This window comes from Dasypus novemcinctus, chromosome 22 (assembly GCF_030445035.2).
Source record: "Dasypus novemcinctus isolate mDasNov1 chromosome 22, mDasNov1.1.hap2, whole genome shotgun sequence".
Taxonomy (NCBI): Eukaryota; Metazoa; Chordata; class Mammalia; order Cingulata; family Dasypodidae; genus Dasypus; species Dasypus novemcinctus.
The window spans coordinates 16,946,196-16,953,598 of NC_080694.1; the positions used below are offsets into that span (position 1 = coordinate 16,946,196).

Below are 7,403 nucleotides of genomic sequence, written 5' to 3' on the forward strand. Positions count from 1 at the left end.
GACTGAATAAGGCTTGTAATTATTTGCTGATGTCTAGCATTTGATTATCTTGATGGGTTTACTCTGAAAATCAGCTTCTTTCTCTTGCTCAGGGTTTAATGATGATTGAGTTTGTATGAAGACTCTTTGTGAAGCTTAGTCTGCCATATTTTATACAAGGAAAGTGGCCCATGTTTAACCAATAAAATGTTTTGGCTATGCTTTATCTGATAGTTTCCCTGGTTATGTGGTACAACTTTTCAGTTTGCACTTTTTGTACAGTTGTTTCATCTCCAGGAGAAAACTTCCTTTCCTCTGTTCCTTCCCTGGGAATTTTGATATTCTCTATTTGTACTTTTCCAAAATTTTCCCCAGCTCCAGTGATTTATTAAATTCTTTCCATAACTCAGAGCCCCATTTTCCTTACTTTTTTTTTTTCTGGGAATGTACAACAGTTCAATGATTTAGAAAGAAAACACCAGGAAGATAGGAGGGGTCAATCAAGAAAGACAGCTCACACCAGAAAAGCCCATTTTGTGTTTGTGTTCCAGCCAATAGAAACTGGATTCAATGCATGCACCATTTCCAGATGCAGGTTATTTTCCCCACCCACAGACATCTCTTCTTATGCCATGCTCCACAATATTTTGACTTCTGTCCTGGGATTCTGGAATTGGGACTCCGTGACTGGATATGCATAAGGTTCCTATGCATTTTTGTGTGTGGCTCTAGAGCCTGTGTCTGAGATGGAGGGTTCCCAGTCACTGTGTCTCTGAGGGACTCCAGTGATTCATGGGATGAGGAAGATCAATAAAGGAGAAGAAGCAACGTGGGAGAAAAATTTCTTACATAGTATTTGGTTTTTTTCTATGATTGAGCATTTGTGAAGTCCTTCTCTAGTGTCTAACATCCTCCAGGGTTTTAAGTAAGTGAGATTTGTACTTTTATTCATTCAATCTCTTGTTTTTTTGTTTTTGTTTTTTCTTTAGGGCATGTCTGGCATTTGCTATGTTGATGACATCACTCTCCTTTCTTAATTTTTCTCCCTTTTCCCCTTCTAATCTTATTTTGGTAAAAAGTAGACCAATAATGGAAAATCAACTATCAAGAGAAGAAATACTTTTAAGTGAGAAAGGATTCCTCAGTGTTTCCACTCTAAGTCATTGCATTCATTACCTTCATGGAATGAAAGACAATTAAAAGATTATTGATGACATTAAAATAAGCAAATTCAATGAGAATGCTATAAATGCTACTGTATTATGGACAGAGAATGAAAACTTTAGACTTTGTAAATAAATGGTGTTGAGAAATAGACAATATTTTATAAAAATATACTAATCAAATTCTGGTTTATTATGACAGTTTCTCACAAGCCTTTCTCTCCCATCCTCCCTCACATTACAAAGAGCAGATATGAATTAATAACTGAGAACAATCAGATAATGCAAGGGTTGAGAGATATTGAAAAAGAACACAATATAACCTATTAGTGAATAGGGAATGTTATGGGAGCATAGGCCAAGAATATATGTGGAGTTCTTGAAGCAAAGGAGAATGGGAGAATGGGTGTTCTCACATATTTAAACTTCTGAGTTAGCAAGTATATTAATGGGTAAGAATAAAAGTGATGTGTACAATTAGGAAGATGAATGAAAAAATCTGCTCATAAATACTTGGGTTCTACATTGATTTTCCCCTCTTTCCTCTTTCATTGACCAATGTGGATACAAAATGGAATGACCAAATAATTTAACTTAAAAGTTCTTGCAGTCTTCTCACTAGTGTTCAAATTCTTGAATTCTTATCCTGACATTCTTTTCATATATAGAATTCCAGAGAAAATTGGCTATAGCAAAAACAGAAATATATTTCCACATAGCACTGCAAAAGAAAAAAATAGGGAAAACTCCTTTGAAAAATCACCACAGTCATACATTTAAAAATATTAATGAAGATATCAAAACCTATAGGAAAATGCATAAAAGATAATAGCCAAACTATTTGAATAAAATAACTGATCTTAGCAAAAAGATATGCTTAGGGTGGAAAGTGCAAAATTAAAATTGTAAAACAAATACAGTTAGTTATATATAATCTTATAGAATATATAAGTGCTGCCATGTGAAATAACTGAATAGTTACAATGCAGAAAACAAAGTACGCAAAGTATAAATAAAAGGTAAGAAAGCTTCTAGAGAGAAAAATATAACTATAAAGTAAAAGAAATTAAACTATCTAAGTTCATGTCACAGACCCAGGGTTCAAAAACTTGTAAAGTTATATGATTTTTATTTAAAATTCTATATTCAACAAAAATAAATAAGGGCAAAATACATTTTGATACATGGAATCTCATAACTTTTACTTCCTAAGCATTATTTCTGAGGCTGAAATAAAATTCCATTTTGACAGCTGTATATGAGATCCCCAAAGATCTTAATATAAATCAAAATGATATATATTAGAGTAAAACAATTTTTTAAAAAGAATGTAATCCCAACCAATCAGTGCTAAAAATACCTAAGTTGATTTAACTTTGCTGCTATTTAGGAAAACCCATATATTCTTTTCATTAAAATATATATAATTTATTTTGTAGTACTTACAAAAATCATACAAGTAATATACAAAAACATGCCCATACAATAGTTCAAGAGCAAAAGTATGCAAACTATAAAGGAAAAATAGCTTTTCCCTTCATCTCAATTTTGCTTCCTTCCAAAGGAGTAACTGCTGTTAATAACTGAGTATATATCTTTACAGCTTATTACTAATGTATATAGTTGGATAATATTCATCCATCTGCCTGATTACCAATCTGTATTTTTAATTTACATGTGTTCACATTGTATATGTTGTTTTGTTTTGTTTATGGAGGTTTTTTTCCCTTTATTGAGAAACTTAATACTTGGGTACTTCAAATAAAACTAATTTCTGGGGGAATAAAATAAAAATTCATGATAGAAAAAAAAAAAGCAACACTGGACAATAGTAGAACCCAGAAAATATATTTGTGTATTTGAAAAACTCCAGATGCTTCATAATTGACCTTTTGATACAAAATGACCTATTAAATTTGCAATTTGTGATTCTTGGTATTGAAATTCGTAGGACAAGGTAAGAAGTCTTCAAACATTAAGCTGAAATCCATGAGGGATTATTTGGCTTTTGAATCGCTCTTTCCTTGTCTAAGAGGTAGCAGCAACAGTGCCCACCTTCTGGGCAGCTTCCTTCTCGGCATGATGAGCCTGTAGAACTGCCACAGATTTATCACCTTGGAGCAGAGGCACTCAGGGACTTAAGCAGGTGCAACAGCTCCAAGTTGTCAATCTCCAGCAGCATTCCCATAATCTTTCCAGCCAGGTTCGGATGCATTGTTAGGATGAGTGAGAACAAATGTTCCCCCAGCATCTGCTTCTGTTCCTGGGACTTGTGGAGGCCAGCATAGAGGTGATTAGGAGATCATAGCCCTGCACCTGGACTGCAGGCTTTGGTGCCTACAGAGGCTGAATTGCAGGATGAGAGCTGTGGATGCTGGAAGCATTTTCGATGGTGCAACAGCCCGGGGAGCAGCAGTAGCAACTCCAGCACAAGGTGCTAAATTCTGCACAGCTGTGGATACACCTCCAGACTGGCAGCTGTCAGTCAGCCCTTGCTGGACAGCACCAGTCCCACCAAAGCCCATAGCCAAGCAGTCAGGGTGCTCAGATCCGACTCTCTGAGTGGTAGCAGGGAGGCCATGAGAGGCCAGAGCAGGTGGAGCCAGATGGTGAAGAGTTGGATGAGGCCCAGATTGGTATAGAGCACTTGGCAATCCTTGGAAGCCTTGAGATCTCCCAACTTTCGCAGGGTGGATTAGGCCTCATCTGTGCTGATTGTCTGTGTAGTATGGAGGTCTTCCCTGAGCTTGTGGAACTGCCAGCACAAAATAGCCACCAGTTGTAGGCTGAAACTGATTTAGGAGAACCATGCCACACAGGGGTGACCCCACATAGGGGAGCCCCACACGCAAGCAGTGCACCCCATAAGAAGAGCCATCCAGTGTGAAAGAAGTGCAGCCTGCCCAGGAGTGGTGCTGCGCACATGGAGCGCTGACACAGTAAGATGATGCAACAAAAATGAGACACAGATTTAGGTGCCACTGACAAGAATAAAAGCAGGCACAGAACAACACACAGAGAATGGACACATGAGCAGACAACTGGGGGGAGGGGTGGGGAAGGGGAGAGAAATTTAAAAAAATAAATCTTAAAAAAAAAGATGACATTGGCAAGGAGTGCTGGCATTCCTGCCACCCACTGCATATACTGTTGGTCAGGTGAGCCTTTCTCTCTTCCTTCCTCTGGGCCAGGGTATCATACAGTGGCTTGGAGCCTAACATGCATCCATTCATCTCAGTCACTGCCTTGGTTGTCTATTCAGGAGATGAGAAGCAGACAAAGCCAAACTCTTTGCTTCTCCCATTCTCCAGCGTCACCTTAGCACTGGACATTGAGCCAAAAGGAGAAAATTCTTTTCTTAACTTCTCATCATCAACGGTGTCATCCAAGTTCTTAATGTAGAGATTTGCCCCCTGATATTGACTAATCCTCCCCTCTATCAGCTGCTCAAATTTTAATTTTAACTCAGCCTGTTGTTCAACTGTCTTCTGTGCACGGCCTACATATATGACTTTTCCATTGATTTCTTTTCCATTCATCTCTTCCACAATCTTATTGGCATCCTCATGTTTTTCTTAACTCACAAGGCCAAAGCCTTTCGATTTCCCACTGGGACCTTTCATCACCTTGACACTTAGGGTCCTATCAAACTGACTGAATAGCTCTTTAACACTCTCATCATCCACCTCTTCCCCAAAGTTTTTGATATACACGTTGGTGAATTCCTTCGCTTTAGTTCCAAGCTCATCTTTCCTCTCTTTCCAAGACTTAAATCTGCCCATTGCGGTCATTGAAGAGCACAATGTGCATCTTCTCCAAGGCTTTGTCGGCAGCCTCTTATGATTTCGAAGTGGACCAAGGCATAATAACTCTTAAGAGTTGTTCTCATCACACACTACCTTGCAGGACAGAGTGTTTCCAAAAGCAGAAAAAGTATCACAAAGTGCCTTATTATCTATGAATTTGTTGAGGTTCTTGCTGAAGACGTTTCCCACACCAGATAGTCTCAAAGAGGAGACCACATGATTTGCATTGGTTTTCCTTTAATCACATCCAAGGCTCCTGGTGTCCAGAGCCCACTCAGCATCAGCCGGCTGCTGGAAGCCAACGCAGGCATGACCCAGGGAACGGCTGGTAACCATATCGTGGCAGACCTGGATGGACAGCTCAGGCACCGTGGGACTGAATTTTTCACACAGCGTGGCCTCGGTGACGTCGAGTGCTTGTCACCCACTACAGGGAACCATGGGATAGCTGCTAGCTGCAGCGTTCATCTCCCTCCTCCCCACCACCCGAGTCCTGCCAGGAGGACTTCTTAGAGGGATCATGACAGGATACAAGAGGCTCTTCTAGCCCTGACCCGCACCGCGGCTCCCAGGTGCTAAGAGTTAAGCTGAGAGAAGCTTGGGAAGGCTCAGATGCACAGGAGTTGGTTGGACACAGCTCCTGGGAGATGGCAAAATCTCAGCCAAAAGACTCTCAAAAGCAAGATGGCCCTGGAGGGGGGGGGGGGGGGAGGGCGTAATTTTCGGCTGTCCATATTTGAACCTCCTAAGTTCAAAAAATATGAAAACGGGAATCCCCTTCCAAGTTATACAAACTCTTCAGGAGGCAATCAAATGCTGCCCACAGCAGCCTCAGGATGCACATTTCTCTATAAATATAGGCCTCAGGTTCCTGGCGATTTAAAATGACAACAGCCAAGGTAAGAGTGAAATGATATTCACCAGTGCCCATTGGGCAAGCCCCAAACGGGCGCAGAGCACACTGGACTCCGACCCCAGCTCGGGGAAGCAGCGCCAATGCCTGAGGTGCCAGTGGTGGGGGAGGCGGGGGTAGCGTGCGAGGAAAGGACGAACCTCGGGACAGTGAAGGGGCGTGTGGAGGCGAGGGACGCAAGGCGGGCAGGTCTGGAGGATGCATGCGCGAGGCTCGAGCTGAGAGGAGCGAAGACCCGGCGCGCAGCCGCGGTTCGCTTTTCAACGGACTGACGGACTGACGGATGCGCCCAGACTGATGCGGTCAAGTGGCCGCCGCTCGGCACAGGCTGGAAGCTTGTCGAAGTGACTTGCCCGCGGGTTCTCCAAGGATTCGCTTTTTCTTTTTTTTTTTTTTCAAGATTTTAAACATTGTCGTGTTTTGTTTTTTTTTTAATCTTTGTCTCTTTTTTTCTTCAGGCCCCTGGGCCTGAAAGCGGTAGAGGCAGCAGCGACCCGGTTGTAAGAGAGTTATATGCTGTTTTATTGATTAATTTTTATTTATTAGAGAAATCGTCAGGTTTACAGAGAAATCATGCATAGAATGCAGAGTTCACGTATTCACCCTATTTTTGACCACTTGCATCAGTGTGGTACATTTGTTAAAATTCATGAAAGAAAATTTTTATAATTGTATTTTTAACTTGTAGTCCATTGTGCATGTCTATATTTTGTTATGTTTTAAATTTTATTCTAATAACATTCAACCTAAAATTTTTTTAACCATATGCACACATATATTTGAGTGCTGTCACTCAACTTTCACAATGATGTGCTACCATTACTACTGTTTATTACCAAAACTTTTTGTAAACCCAAACAGAAACTGCACAATTGAAGCATTAGCTCCACATTCCCTATCCCTGCCCCATCCCTTCATAATTTATATTCTAGATTTTGACTCTGAGTTTGCAGTTCCTAAGGAAGTTGAATATAGACTTGCTCTATGACTAGGCAAAACCACTCCTGGGTTCCAGAAGAACTGAAAGCAGTGACATGAAAGTACATCTGCACAATGAAGTTCATAGTGGCATTATTCACAATTGCCAAAAGTTGGAAACAACCCAGGTGTCTGTCAACTGACGAATGGATAAACAAATTGTGTACACCCAGGATGGAATATTATGCTGTGGTAAGAAGAAAGGGAATCATAAAATATATGACAACATGGATGAATCTGGAATATGTTATATGATGCAAGCCAGATGCAAAAGGACAAATGTCAGAGTCATGGACCCAAAGGGTATTGGGAATGAAAGATAAAGAGAGATTGGGATCAGGGGATTTGAGAGCATTGAAGCTTCAAGCTCATCAGACAAGTTTATTTATCTCAGGCGCTTTTTTATATACCTGAAGCAGTCATGAGAACCAGCAACTATCCTAGCTAACTATTCCCATTACCTCAATCTGTGTAACTCAATGGAGCAAAATCTATGATTTTAAATCAAGGTTCAAAATTTCAATGTTCTATTATATTGTTGAGAAAACATACCCATAAATCTTG

The 7,403-nt window shown here is 40.4% G+C and overlaps 1 pseudogene; it reads right to left on the reverse strand.

Moving 5' to 3' along the window:
* Nucleotides 1–3,170: 3,170 nt before the first annotated feature.
* On the reverse strand, nt 3,171–5,416 carry LOC101447193 (polyadenylate-binding protein 4-like; annotated as a pseudogene).
* Nucleotides 5,417–7,403: the final 1,987 nt, after the last annotated feature.